The 15,103-nt window shown below is 41.8% G+C and overlaps 1 protein-coding gene across 4 annotated transcripts in view; it reads left to right on the top strand.

Annotated features, from left to right (window-relative positions):
* Positions 1–2,648: 2,648 nt before the first annotated feature.
* The window catches only part of KLF15 (KLF transcription factor 15), a 31,118-nt gene continuing 18,663 nt past the window's right edge, over positions 2,649–15,103 (top strand). For 2 of the 4 annotated variants that reach the window (XR_011599984.1, XM_070936892.1), the window contains exon 1: positions 2,649–3,704. The gene's annotated coding sequence lies outside the window, so the exon portion shown is untranslated. The remainder of the gene's footprint in view (positions 3,705–15,103) is intronic. The other 2 variants (XM_070936894.1, XM_070936895.1) reach the window with 2 other exon arrangements.

Genomic DNA, 15,103 nt, shown 5'->3' on the forward strand with positions numbered 1-15,103 from the left:
ACACTGCTCTTAGCATCTTATATGACAATTTCTATCAACTGTAATCTGCATGGCCAATGATAAAAGATTATGGCAGTTGTAGTCCAAAGCTGCTGAAGCACTAGGTTGCCTAACTCTGTGATATCTCAGTCACATTGTTTACCATAGCATGCTATGTATGGGTCGGTGGAGAGGAGGAGCAGTCAGAAATTTATGAAGAAATACATCTTCTCAAACTTAAAGTTTGTAGTCCTCGACCTATGACTACAATTGAGCCCAAAATGTCTGTTGTGAACCCTGAGGCACCCCACATAATAAAGACTGAGGACGGGACTCTCCTACCAATCATCACCAACTGGAATCTGCCCTGAAGAGCCTAGCCAGCACAACATTGTACCACCCACCCCCAGTCCTCTATACTGATCTAGATGGTTACCATGGTTATTAGTGTAAAAAGCTACAAATGAGGTCAAGTAAGGCAAATATGGATGCACAGTCCTATCTCATTCGTGGGAATCCAAAAGCATGACAAATGCCATTTCCATCTCACATCTGGGTCTGAATCCTGACTGAAAAGGAACCAAATAATCCACTTCAGCCAGGTCCCTCTGAAGCTATTGTTCTCTACCATCTTCCACTAGAAAGAGGGAGGTGAGATTGCTCAGTATGGAAGGATCTAATGAGGTCTTCTTGAGGAAGGGGCAAACCAAGGCCTCCTTAGGAGGTAAAGAAACAACCCCACCACCCAAAGAATTGCCAGAATCCACTCACACAAAACACAAACACACACTTTAATAAGCTAGGAGGAATCTAAAGAGTAGGTGGCTGAGCCCATAGTTCTGAGGATTTTGTCCACTTTTTCAGGTTCAACAGGTTCAAATAATTCCCAAATAACTGGGCAAGACACACCTGTCTTAACCCACTCATCTCCTCTGGGCCTTTGACAAGTGCAGTGTCCGTTCTGGAACAAATCTGAGTGACTTTATCCAACAGAAGGCGTGCAAATTCCTCTGCACATCTCTGTAAGAGGATGCAATGAGGTCAGAAGTAGGCCTTAATAGTGGCTCTAATTTGTGTTTGGTCAAATTTGCCCTTTGTGGAATGCCAGCAATGCTTAGATGCCTCTTCTTCTGTTTTATCTCGCCCAGTGCCTCCATACCCCATAGGGAGTGTCAGGCTTCACCAGAGGTGGGAGATTGCATAAGCACAATTCTATCCAAGGCCTCACCTATCCCCTTATTCCAAGAGGCAACCAAGGTTTCAAAGTTCTGCGCAACAGACCAATGGGACAACTCCCAGTTCCCCATAGACCTCATCAAGTCCAGTAGTTGCCAGGGGAAAACCACTCTAATGAATCCAGCCTCCCTGTGGTGGATAGTGGCTCTAAAGAATCCTATAGAAATGAAGCATGATTCAACCATTACAACGGTTGGAAAGCCTCCCCCGATTTTCAATCATGTTGCCACTGCTCTTGACAAGGAACATCAAAATCAGAAAGTGACCAGTGTCCTGAGATGGGCTCTGGTGTGGATTCTCAGCTGTCATGGAAGCCATGAACTCCCAAACCACTTCACCCTAGTTCAGTGGTTCTCAACCTTCCTAATGCTGCGACCCTTTAATACAGTTCCTCATGTTGTGGTGACCCCCAACCATAAAATTATTCCTAAGACCATTGAAAATATGTGTTTTCCGATGGTCTTAGGCGACCCCTGTGAAAGGGTCATTCGACCCCCAAAGGGGTCCTGACCCACAGGTTGAGAACCACTGCCCTAGTTCTAGGGAAGGCAGAGTAAAGTTCCGCAGAACCATAGAGTTCTAGGGAACTCTACAGCTAGCCCAGAAACGGAGTCAAGGAGTCCAATAGGGAGGTTGCTATGCAGCAAGAAAGGATGGCACAACAGCAACAATCCCAACTTTTTGCTCAACCAATCTCATTGTACATATGTTGTGCGCTGACAATAAAGATCTGAACATTTGAAATTGAACTAATTCCTAGAGCCCAATTCAGGGGTGAAATCCAGCAGGTTCTGACAGGTTCTGGAGAACTGATAGCAGAAATTTTGAGTAGTTCAGAGAACTGACAAATGCCACCTCTGGCTGGCCCCAGAGTGGGGTGGGAATGGGGATTTTGCAATATCCTTCCCCTGCGACGCCCACCAAGCCACACCCACCAAGCCAAGCCACGCCCACAGAACCGGTAGTAAACAGATTTGGATTTCACCACTGGCCCAACTTCATGACCAGGGTCTCACAACCATTTGTGCTCTTCTAGGAAGGGCATCCTTGAAAACCCCAGGCAAGGACCGACCATTGTCAGAGCTGCCCACGTGATTTCCATCAAGGGGAAAAAAAAAAAAAAGGGAATCCTGTCTAGAAGGCTGGGAGATTTCCACTTCGCGAGGAGGCAGGAATCTTTTCGTTCGTGGCTGAGAAACAGCACGGAAAGAAGCCACCGCTGGCCGAGCGGGCTGGCAAAGAGAGCGCCAGCGTGCCAGAGGCTTCCATTGACGACAAAATCTCTGGCGCCGCCCCTCGACTTTTCCTTAGCCAATCAGACCGCCAGTTTGGGTCGAGCCTCCTTCAAGCCTTCCCCTGCTTTTACTGTGATAACCTCCCCGGCAGTCATGTGATGGGGATATAGTACTACGCGAGGAGAGCTAAAGGACACATCACCCTCTGGACTGCTGGCCGCACGTCGGGACTCCCTTCGCCTGTTGGCGACTGCCAGGAACGACGTTTGCCATCCTGTCAATCTTCTTGGGGGAAGCGTTGGGTTTTTTTAAAAAAAGAAAAATAGCTGCATTTTTTTTTCTCATCTCCCCCCCTCTCCCCTTAAATGCCAGGAGGAGTGGCTGCCGGTCGGGATCTTTTTTCTCCGTTGCTTTGGGGGTAATTTAAAGTTTGGCGGGGTGTTTCTTTGCCTCACCCCCCCCCCCTTTTCCAGACTCGCCCGCATTCCGGGGGTCGAGAAACACAGAAAGTTCAGGTAAGGAGGAAAGGACACGATCCCGCCTCTTCACGCAATGGGAGGGCGCGGCTGAAGAGAGAGAGAGAGAGAGGACGGGGTCGACGGGTGGCGAGGGAGAAGAGGAACCCCGCAAGGGGGAAGAAGAAGAAGAAGAAAAAGGCGAGAAAGAAAGAAAGAAAGAAGCGGGAGGCTGTAGTGAAGGAATCCGACCCGCGTGCGTGTGTGTGTGAGCACACTGTGTGCAAGCCGCGTTACGCGGGAAGGAAACGGGCTACTCGCCGATCTCCCGGGTCATTGGAGAGGAGCGGGGCCGATCGGTTAGCCGGCCTCTGGTGGGGAGTGAGGGGGAGGACGGAGACTCTGGTTTTCGGGATGCTAAATAAGTGGACGGAAGAAGGACGGGCGAAAATCCGCCTTTGCTCCAGGACATGGAGGCCAAGACGGCGTTCTCTGCGCGCGAAGTTGTTTGTCATAAAGGAGGGGAACGGGGAGGGGGGTAGGTGGGAGAGATGACGGAGGAGCCCCCTTTGAAGGACACGATCCGCCCTCTGAACGCGCCGATGACTCTCCGATCGATCGGAGCGCCCAAGTTCCGAAGAATGAGCAAAAAAAAAGACGATTTCCCACCATATGTTTCAGGCAGAGCTTTTTACTAGAGAAAACTCGTTTTCGTCAAGGCGGGAGTAAAACTCTGGGAGTCGCTGTGCCGGAGCTCGGTGCGGTGACTGTCGCCTCCCCTTCGGCAGCAAATAAACAGGCAGGTACTTTTCCATTTCTTCTGTTAACCCAGGACGTGAGAAGGCCGGTTTTCAGTGCCACCTGCCAAGGTTTCAGATCTGACACTTTGTGCTGTTGTGTGCAAAATGCTCCCTGGCCTTTTGGTTCCCTTTTGGACTTAAAAGCAGCTCAGAAGAGGTTCTGCTTGATGTCAAAGCTGGGCTGCTGTCCTTTTTAAAAATATTTTTTAACACCCCCCAACACCCCCTTTCTTCAATATCCCCTGGAGGGCTACAGAAACGCAGGCTGCAGGCAGCGTGCATGAGCAGAGCAGAGAGAAATTAATTGGTGCTTTTGGTAGCGCTGAATATGGAAGCCGTATGAAGGTGTTTGACTACATCTCCCATCATTCCTGCCAGCACTAGGGCTGCTGGGGGCTGCAAATGATGGGAAGTGAAGATATCTGTTGGGTGTCTTCTTTTGGGGAAGACTGGCCCATGCCAACCATAAAAACGCAGAAATTGCTGGGTTAAGTCTTAAGAAGCAACTAACCAGTTGTGACATTGTAATGTTTAAAAGGATGGATTTGTAGTAATGATAGTAGCAATGCAGAGTTATATGGAAGGTCTTTTTGATACGACCTGCTATGGGATTTGAAAGTTTTCAATCTGCCATCAATACTGTTCACTTGCCCAGGAAAAAAATCCTTCTTTTTTTGGGAGCTAATAATAGAACTCTAATGGTTAGAGCTATCTCTTTACCATAGAGCATACCTCAAATCCTGTTTTGAGGACTGGGTATAGCCAATAACCCAAAGTTATTCTCCAAAGAGTCTTTTTTTTTTTTGGTAAATTTTCTGGAGAAAGTATAGGATTGTTTCCTATTTGGAAGCTGTTCATTTCATGTGTGTGTTTGCGCAAACGCGCATGAAAGAGAAAGCTGTATATACTATACAATACCATCCAAAAACCACCCATTTATTATTCCTCATGTCAGTGAGATAGTTTTCAAGAATGTAGGGGAAAACCCAACTCCTATTATTTTTCACAAATGTTGCCAAGGCAAAGACTTATTTTTGTCCCCCTCTCCGTTGATCTTCTGCAGTCTTGCCCTTCCACATACAGTTTTGTATCTTCATCCTGGCCAGTATGGCCATTGGCCAAGGATTGGAACGAGGTGTAATCCGCATATTCAGAGGGCAGCAGTTTGGAGAAGGTCTCTTTGCACCTGGCTAGAGAGCACTCAATGTGTTCTTGTTCTGAATTGCAGGGAGATTTCCCTTCGTCCTTGCAACATTTTTTGCTGTGGAAACTTTGTGGCTTACATCATTTTTACCTTTGGAGATGTGATGATGTTTCCAATGGCTGCGGCAGAAACATTTAGTATTTTTTCCCCAGCAGAACTGGAAAAGGTGTGTGTGTGAGAGTGTGTACCAGACTCCTTTTGGAAGGTAATGGTGAGAAAGTAACCTAGAGCAGGAACAGGAGGAGGCAGCTGCGCGTTCTGTTCTGTTTTGGCTGTTGTGATAATGCTGAAAAAGAGAGGGTGGGGGGAGGGAGAGAGAGCGAGAGAGAGAAATGGCTGCTGGGTTACTTTCGGTCATTCCAAACTTCAGAGTCCAAAGGAAGGGAGTGGGGAAGAAAGAATAGCACCAGGGAAACTGAGTTCAGCCCCTTTCTTTAATACCTGCTGTGTAAAGCTGAGGCCGGGTTTTAAAAAACATTTGCCTAAACTGCAGTGTAATTTCATACAGCTGTCCTCCATCTCTTCTCCCTTCTTTTCTTCCTCACTGCAATGAATCTCAGAGCCTTCCTCCATTGCCAGCTGGATAGATGAGCATATAGGCATATTCAGGACTGCATGTGTGTGTGACCAGCATGAATGACCACACCTCAGGTAGTTTGGCCAGAGCTGCAAATTAAAGCTTATAAATTTTGGTACACATAAAGCAAAATCTTCAGAGAAGAATAAAGAAATGGATATATTTTCAAGCCAATTAACTTCAGGCAAGGAAAGGGATCTCAGTCCCTTACTTCCCAGCCATGTCTCATTCCTAGCAGAAGTATAGATAAAGCTAGGAAATCCTGAAAATTATAAAACAAGCTTGACAACTGCTTTGAACTTGAATCCCTGTGTCCTAATGGCTCTTTTGCTTTAAGAATCGGAACTCCTACCTTACTGCCCATCCAGCCAAGTGTGACAGGTTATGTGCTATAAATTACAAAGTGCAAAATGATGCAATAATCTTAGGAAATGACCTATGGTGGGCAGTAAAGGGACTGAAATAGTGCTTGAAGAGGGAGGAAAAAGGGTGGGAACCCATCCTTTAATATTTAAACCTTCTTCTAAGAGGCCTGTAGAACATCCTTGCAATGTTTTCAGTGGCCGTGAGATATATAAAATAATTCTTCTCCTTGAAAAAATTAAGCAGATGGTATCATGTCCAGTTGTTACCATGTTATATAGAGACACAGCCTTATGTAGACATTGTAGAAGGGCCATGTTAGTCTGTGGTAGTGAAAATTGGGGTCTAGTAGCATTTTTTTTCAATTGCAGCAATACATTTTGTTAAAAGGCATTTCATAAATTCACTTCATCGGATGCATGGAGTAATGAATTAACACATGGAAATTATTGTCTGATGCTACTAAATGTTTGTTTTTGTGAAACAGCAGCCCCCAATCTTTTTGGCACTAGAGACAGGTTTTGTGGAAGACAGTTTTTCCACAAACCCAGGAGCGGGGGGGGGGGGGGGGGGGGGAGGAGGGGGGTGCAACCTAGATCCTTCATGTGCACAGTTTCACTCACCTGCTGTTCACCTCCAGCTGTGCGGCCCAGTTCCTAACAGGCCATGGTCTGGTATCGATCCATGGCCTGGGGTTTTGGGACCCCTGCTGTAAAACATGCGACCAGCCAAAATTAACAATTCTGAAAGACCTGAGTCTTTCCTAAGCTGGAAAGCCTTTCTTGCAGCTATATATTTACACTTCCCTAAAAGGAGAGACAGCAAAGGCTTTTATTAGGAGATACTACATAGTATACATTTGATTCATTCATTCATTCATTCATTCATTCATTCATTCATTCATTCACTCACTCATTTATTCTTGTCCCAGCATGAACAGCAGGGCATACTGTATGATTCAGATTCAAATGCATCTTTTAAAAATGTTCATATGATACTCACCAAGTTGAACAGTGCCCAAGTTTGTCTCTAGAGTGTTGGATCATACAGACTGAGAGTGTGAAATCTCTGGTTAACCACAAAGTTCAGTGAATGAATTTGAGTCTGTCGCAATTTCTCCATCGCTCTGTCATATGGAGTTATTGATCACGCAAGAGCACTCCAGATTTGCTGCCCTGCCTTGGGTTGCATCAGTACCTAACACTGGATTATTGTATGCCTTGCTCAAAATACATGTAGTATAAACTCTAGTTTCATTTTTGTGGATTGGAACTGAGTTCCTCTTCTATGTTGTATTCTAGATTATCATCTGGAGATTTTTGTTTTTTGGCAGAGCTATCAAACCTTACAATGTGAGGATAAGCAAGAGCACAGTGCTTCTCGTTGTAAAAGGAAAAGAAATGATAGAGTGAGCAGGTTTGTGCAAGTAGTCCTTGACTTATGACCACAATTGAGCCCAAAATTTATGTTGTTAAGAGAGACATTTGTTAAGTGAATTTTGCCCCATTTTACAACCTTTCTTGCCAAAATTGTTAAGTGAATCACTGTAGTTGTTAAGTTAGTAACGGTTGTTAAGCGAATCTGGCTTCTCCATTGATTTTGCTTGTCAGAAGGTCGCAAAAGGTAAGCACATGGCCCTGGGACACTGCAACCGTCATAAATATGAATCAATTGCCAAGTGTCTGAATCTTGATCAGATGACCATGGGGATGCTGTAAGGGTGAAAAACGGTCATAAGTCACTTTTTCAGTGCCGTTGAACTTTGAATGGTCACTAAATGAACTGTTGAAAGTCGAGGACTACCTGTATACTAAAAAAAAAATCTGAGAAGTGCATTGTGTTCATAAACTTGGCCTCTGGTATGTGCACATGTATGGATACACCTAGGGAGGGACTTCCAATAGAATCTAAAGCATCAAGGATTAATTGTGGAGGACAATTATTCTCAACGTAATACTTTACTCAGTGTCTCTATATAATATAAGAAGAAGTAATGAATACGTAATTGTGTACTTGCATTGCATTGCTTCTTGCTTCTTTTGACTGCTTTTAAGCATCAAACGTAGTTCATCTACCCCAAGAATGCAGAAATCATTGATTGGCCCCTCCATTGGCTCTCCCCTCTGTCACCAGCTAAGTATACAAATAAATTCAGACTGTGGATTCCTGGAATATTAAAAAGGTATATTCTGATAGACCCAGAATTGCCTCTACAAAGAAATTCCTTATAAGTATACCTCTGTACACGAATAGGACCCATTTTCAAGGCAGCCTAATGTGCAGATGGTTGGGTGCCTGAATGGCACATGTGCATCAGTGGCAGAAGGAACACTAATCAATGCTATTTTCTTTAACCTAGTGTTGTTTGTGGGACTGGGCCACAGAGCCCATAATCTTGAGTCAGCGTCATTGGCTGTTTTGTTTAACAGCCAACTCACCACATCCAACTCGCCACAAGACAATTTGCTATGGACAACTCTCTGCAGGACAACTTGCTGTAGGACAAAAGTGACATAATATCAAAGAAATGGCGGAAACATGTCATTAAAGAAAGGATGACAAAATGAAGACAAAAATGAAATGTGCAGGACAAAAATTAAAATAATAATTATTTTTTAAAAAAATAATTAAATATAATCATTGAATTATCCCACGGCAAGTTGTCCCACGGCAAGCTGGCCACAGCGAGTTGTCCTGTGGCGAACTGGCAATGATGATTTGCCGGGGCAAGCTGTCCCTTTCCAGGTTAGAAAGCAGGAGACTGTGACTTCTAGTCCCAATTTAGGCATGAAAGATAGGGGAATAATTTAGGGCCAGTCCCTCTCTCTCAACGCAATTCACCTGACAGGGATTTTTGTTGTGGGGAAAATAGGAAGAGGTATGTTAGCTTCCTTGAATTATTTATTAAGATAATGAAGGTGGGATTATAAATACATAAACCTTTTTTTTTAATTTTAAACCTGGAGAGAAAACGTGAACCAGGATGGGGAAGGCTATAGGCTATAGTTAAGCAGAGTCTAGAGCTCAAATTTCTCCAATCCAAACAAGTCCAACACTGACTGCTGGAGCATACTAGCTTCTGGATTAATGTTTTCCCTATATAAAAACAGTGGCAATGGTATGTTATGTTCTGAGTTTCTTGGAATTTCTGAGCCACAGCATTCCAGTGAATTTGGGCAAAGACCAATGTAGAAAGTACATACGCTTACGCTCCACTCTGGGTTATACCAAATGTAAACAAGTATCTACACATTATATCTCTGCAATTGGTCCTGTCAGGAAAGCAAAGATTTATGGGATTGTTTTGCATCAAAGAGAAAAGAGATGTTGGCAGCTCTAGAATGCAGTTGTCAGCATATCCACAGCTGCTTAAAAAACACCAAATAAGCTAATGATGCTTGCAGTGACATAGCATTCCCTTGTAATGCTCCCAGCTCCTCCTAGAATGACAAGCAGATCAGTTTTTGCATAGCTTTCTACATTCTTCTCTGAATGTCGAGTCCAAAATGCAGCCATACAATTCCTGTCCTTTTAATATTTAGTTGCTGACCTAAACTGACAACTGTTCTTTGGAACAGAGTAACGTTTGTCTTCCTAAGCTTGTCTTAAGGTTGGTGTGAAAGCAACATCGAATAACAACCCAGCAGAAACTTCAAGGCTATTATGAATAGGGAAATCAGTTTTTCCTTAGACATGGCTCCTTTTCAGTCACAGCAAGAGAGAAATCTATTCTCTATTAAACCAGAACCAGTTTCAATTGGCGAGAGAGCAGATTTCAATAAACGAAAATACAGATTCTCTCCTATGCCTAGAATTGCCATATTATCTCTTATTAGGTTTGGAGATTTTCTTCAAATCAAAGAAGACATTTGCTCACTTTATAAACATAGTCATTGTATTGTTCCTTTTTCTGGTAAATATGGAAAGTGCAACGAAGGAATAAGAAATAATAAGACAAATATTAAAACCATAGATAAGAAACAGAAAAACAAACAGCTAAATCTATTTTACACCAACAACTCTTGTGTACTATCTCTTATGTTTCTATCCATAGAAACCATTTTGGTTTCTGTATCTATGCAACATTTTGTATATTGCCTTTTGTCTTTGGTCTCCTCACCTCACTGTTTCTGAGGATATTATCAACTCCATACAACCACAGTTTTCTTGGTCTCTCTCTTTCTCTCCATTCACTTTTTCTTCATATTTTTCAATTGATCATTGTTCATTTTCCTTATATGACAAACAACCTCAACATATTTCTTTACCATTGGCCACTGATTCCTGGTGTTCACTTACCCCTTCATTCTTGATCCTATATCTTCTTGCTTTACGACATGCATTTCTTTGATATTCCATTTTCATTGTCTTCAGATTACTTTTAAATTTCTCCTGTCATTCTGAATTCTCACTTCCCTCTTACAGACTAAGGAGTATCCTCCTTATATATAACCACCTCCATTTTTTTCCCAACAAGCATTTGTGCTTTGCAACAGATCACATATTATTCACAGCTTTTCCTTCAGCATTTACATTTTTGTCTACTTTTTTTAATTTTTTTTTAGTAAACATACTACCAAGATATACAAAGTCATCTATTTACCTTTTCATAGTTTACATACAACTTGCATTTGCATTCCTGCAGTATCCAGAATTCAACCTGCACTAAATGACTGCTTTGATGGGAAAGGGAAGTGGCTTAAAGCCCTGCATCCTTTTACTAACTCTGCATCATAGAGTAGTATGTTTACCCTAAGTTCGTGTTTCTAGAGCAAGATAGTCCTGGGGGCTCCCGCTGATATGGTAAACGAAAGACGAAGAATAGCTGAGCTTTAATTAGAAAGCATACTTTTCATTCAGAGTCCCGGCTAGTATTCCATCTGCCCTCTCATATATCTTGCTAATATCACATTCTTCAGAAACGCTGAACTTCGCTATCATTCTTGATTCTATTTTAAATGAGAGAAGGGAACTCCTTCTCCAGCTAGGATTTCTTTAGATGTGTTGGACATGCCAACCAGTGTAAGAAGATGAAGCCAAAACATCTGGAGGCACCCGGCTGAGGAAGCTTAAAATTTTACAAAGGAACTTTCTATCTTCTTTGCTTTCTCTACTCTTCTGCTGAGCTCTGCATTTTTTATGGGCATAGATCCTTCCCTTCTCCAGTGTACATCTCTTCATTGGTTGCATGGCAGTTTGGATGTGCCATTGTTTCCTACAGTAGATTCAGTGATCACAATACAAAACAGGGGGCTTAAAGTCACAACCCGTTTAACCTTGCTTTTTAGCCTTCTAATTCAATCCTTCTATTTAGAAATGGAGTGAATTATGCTGTAGGAGTCTCTAGCTCTGGGTAGAATAGTCTTAGTAAAATGCTCCTATGGACCACAGTGGTGTAGTGGTTAGAATGCAGTACTGCAGGCTACTTCTGCTGATCATGACTGCCAGTAGTTTGGCAGTTCGGGTCTCACCAGGTTCAAAGTTGACTAAGCCTTCCATCCTTCTGAGGTTGGTAAAATGAGGACCCAGATTGTTGGGGGCAATGTGCTGACTCTAAAACCGCTTAGAGAGGGCTGTAAAGCACTGTAAAGTGGTATATAAGTGCTATTGCTATTTAAATATTTGGAGCTGAGAAGATTAAAGTTGGGAAAATATTGCCCAGTTATACATTCGCTAAACATTTGGGGATTTTGGCTTGGCTTGCCCTATTCCAGTTTTGTCAAAATATATGTGTCACTTCATATGCCCACAAAACGTAAGTAAGGAGTTATCCCAAGGACCCAAGTTAGTTTATTCCCTTGGGTAGAGCTACACATCACTCCCTAATGGTCAAAGGGAAAAACTTTCAAGACTAAAATCCCACCAACAGCCCATCCTTCCTTGATAGCGTCAATGCAATTATCATTCTCGTTGCCAATAAGCAATTTCTTCTCTTTTCATGACATCAGATCTGCTCCACGAAGAGGCTGAATGGCACTTCTAACCTTGGATGTGAGTGTGCTGCCTAATCCTAGGTCCGATTGCAGCCTTGGAACTAGGCCAAATGGTGATGCTGTATAATAGTTACTTATTTGTTTATAAATATTGTGTCCCCTGCAGAAAGGGAATTAATGTTAATATAAAAAGGAAGACATCCAATATATTTTACTGTAGTATATTTTAGAGTATATTTTCTGTTTAATTATTTTAATTTTATTTTTGGCTACCCTGTGTAACGTACTACTGGAATGATCAGAAAGAATTTACCCAATAAATAATAATTACATAATTTTTAAAAGCACAGTCCAAAAGCATCAGGATATTACAGTTCCAGTCCAGAAAATTGCAGCTTCAAAAAAGCAGAAATAAAAATGTTGAACTCCCTCTCCCTGCTGCCCAAGTAAAATAGTTCTACCTTTCCTAAAAGAAAAAGCAAAGCAATTTGCTGGGCTCTTTATGGGTGGGCTAGAATAGCTTTCTGGTATGATTTGAACTTGGGTCTCTCTGGATTCACTTAAATCACTTTAACTAAAAGCAAAGAACACGTCTCTTCTCAAGTTCTGATTTGTTTGGCTAAATATGTTTCTGGAAAAGCCAGTGTGCCCAAAGTATTGGAAGAGTTTCATCTTCAACTGACCAGAAATGGTCAGAAGAACAATGGTGCATAAAACTGAAACTTCCAGTTCTATCACTTGCAATCGTTGTGGCTTTTTTTTGCATTTTACACAAATCAAGTTTCCTAGAGGGAGAAAGATATTCGTATATCCAATTTGTGGGCTTGTTCAAGTGTATTGGTAGACCTGGTTTTTCTTTCTTGAGTAAATTCAAGTACCAGTTTTTATAAATTGATGCAATACTTGCCTACCTAGTCATCTACTTGTCAAAGAATGAATTATTCAATTCAATATAAATTCAATGGTAGATTTTTAAAAAAGCATTCAAATTGATTATTACCGGGTACAGTGTTATGGGAATGCCAATATACCAGCATCAAACAGCCTGAACAAATATACAAATATTCTCCTAGTTCCAAACATGCAAATAGAACATTTGCCATAGTAGTGATTTAACTAAAGCTTAGGCTAATTAAATTTAGTGAGTACACGGATTAAAGCTGCAATCCAATGTACATATACTGGGAATGGGTCCCAAAAGACTTCTGTCTGAGTGAGACACATCTAGGATTATGAGATAATGTTTGTGGAACCAAGGAGAAAATTTTGAAGTATTTGCTGCCAATGTAACTGGCTTGCTTTGGCTCTAAACATTCAAATCAGTGTTGTGAGGAATTAATTTTGCTGTTCAAACTTTTTCTGGGCTAGTCACACAACATGGGCTCTAACTTTTGCTTGAGCTTCCTGCTATTCTATATATGTGAGCACGAGGGGTGGGTTCTACTTACCTTTACTACCAGTTCGCAACGGGACCGTGCGCCGGGGTCGGTGGGCGGAGCCTCCCACCAGTTTTATTACTGGTTCTTGCGAACCGGTATGAACTGGGGACAACCCACCACTGGTGAGCACTTCATAAATGTTGTCTGTTAAACAAAAGAGAAGCCTGGCATTTGTGTTTAAAGTGTGCAGTGGCAGGCCGATTAGTGCTTTTTCTTCCAAACTATCCCTGCTCCAGATCATTCAAAAAGCTCTTTCTCAGAGAAATGTACTTGTACTCTGTTGGATGCTCTGTGGAATGTTAGCAGATGGCTCCTGAGGGAGTAAGTGAAAAATACCTCTTGCTAAATTACTCATTTATCTTCTATGCGTTTCCTTCAAATGGGATGAAGCAAAGATTGGGAAGTTAAGAATGCAGAATAAATTGTATCATTTATGTGAATATGATTTTCCTTTCCTTGGACGACAAGTAGTCATAGCAGCAATAGTAGAAGACCAGGTTAAAAAATAATGCAAACATTCAGATTTTCTTTTTCTTTTAGGGTAGACTACAGGCTTTTTATTACAATACAACTTCTCTAACTCTTGTCTGTCTCCCTGCATGCCTTGCAAATGCAGACCCAAAAACTTCCCTCTACAACCATCATAGCTTCCGTAAAAACATGTATATTCTTCAGTGTGTTCATAAAATCCTTTGTTTGTTTGTTTGTTTATTTTCTGGTTCTTTGAAGATTTATTTGTTTTGTCGAGTACATGTTAGATAATATATATAAGTATAACTATGAATTGAATACATAAAATGAATACAATTAAAGGGAACAGTAGGACAGGGACAGTAGGAATGCTGGTGCACTTATGCCCGCCCCTTACAGACCTCTTAGGAATGGGGTGAGGTCAACAGTAGACAGTTTTAGGTTAAAGTTTTGGGGGTTTGAGGATGAGACCACAGAGTCTGGTAGTGCATTCCAGGCATTGACCACTCTATTGCTGAAGTTGTATTTTCTGCAATAGAGTCTGGAGTAGTTCAACCAGTTCAAAGTTGACTAGGATGAAAACCTGGGAAAGGGTTGGTTGGAGACATTTTTCAGCTTATGCTTCCATCTGAATGTAACAAACGCCTGTTTATGAATTCTGCTTTGATGAGTAGAATGGATATCTGTGAGTGATTTTTTCCCCTCCCTTGAACGCTGGGCTTTGTAGAGATGCTGAAGTTGAATGAATTGATGGATGGCAGCACCCAGCTGACTGGATTGGTTGCAAGGCTTTGAAATCTAAAACCTGAATGAAGGACTAATTCTAAACCAAATTTAGAAATGGAATGTGGTTTTGATCATTCTACGGCAGTGTTTGCAAATGATAAATATTCAGTAATGCAGGCAGTGAGCGGCAGCGCCATTTAACAATGACCTTGTAGTCGGGCCAAATGTTGCAAAGGAGAGTAAAAAAAAAAAATGAATGTATTTTTTTTGTTGTTCATAATCTGTACTTATTTATTGGAGAGGAGAGCTGGCACAGCAAAAAAAATGGATTCTACCTCTAGAAATATAGTAACTGAGGAATCCTGTTGATTCAAAACCTTATAAGGACCAGCACTGAAGATATTAATGCTAAAAGCTTGATTCATTAATCTAAGGAAGGAAAATTGCTATGGTTTATTTGCTCTTGAAGACCAGCCAATATTTTTAGCTCCTGCGATTTTGAACCTTGTTTTTACACAGTAATTAGCCTATATTTGTATATGTGAAAGAATAAAAATTGCAGCGGATAGAAAACGGCTTCCTTGGGGATAAATGCTCTATTTTATAAAGAAATTCAGGGATGGGAGAAAAACTCTATATTCTTTTTTTTTTTTTGTTCCCTCTGCGTATTCTTTAACTTTATTTG

This window comes from Pituophis catenifer, unplaced genomic scaffold (assembly GCF_029215685.1).
Source record: "Pituophis catenifer annectens isolate HBS135680 unplaced genomic scaffold, rPitCat1.0.hap2 SCAF_2, whole genome shotgun sequence".
NCBI classification, from domain to species: Eukaryota; Metazoa; Chordata; class Lepidosauria; order Squamata; family Colubridae; genus Pituophis; species Pituophis catenifer.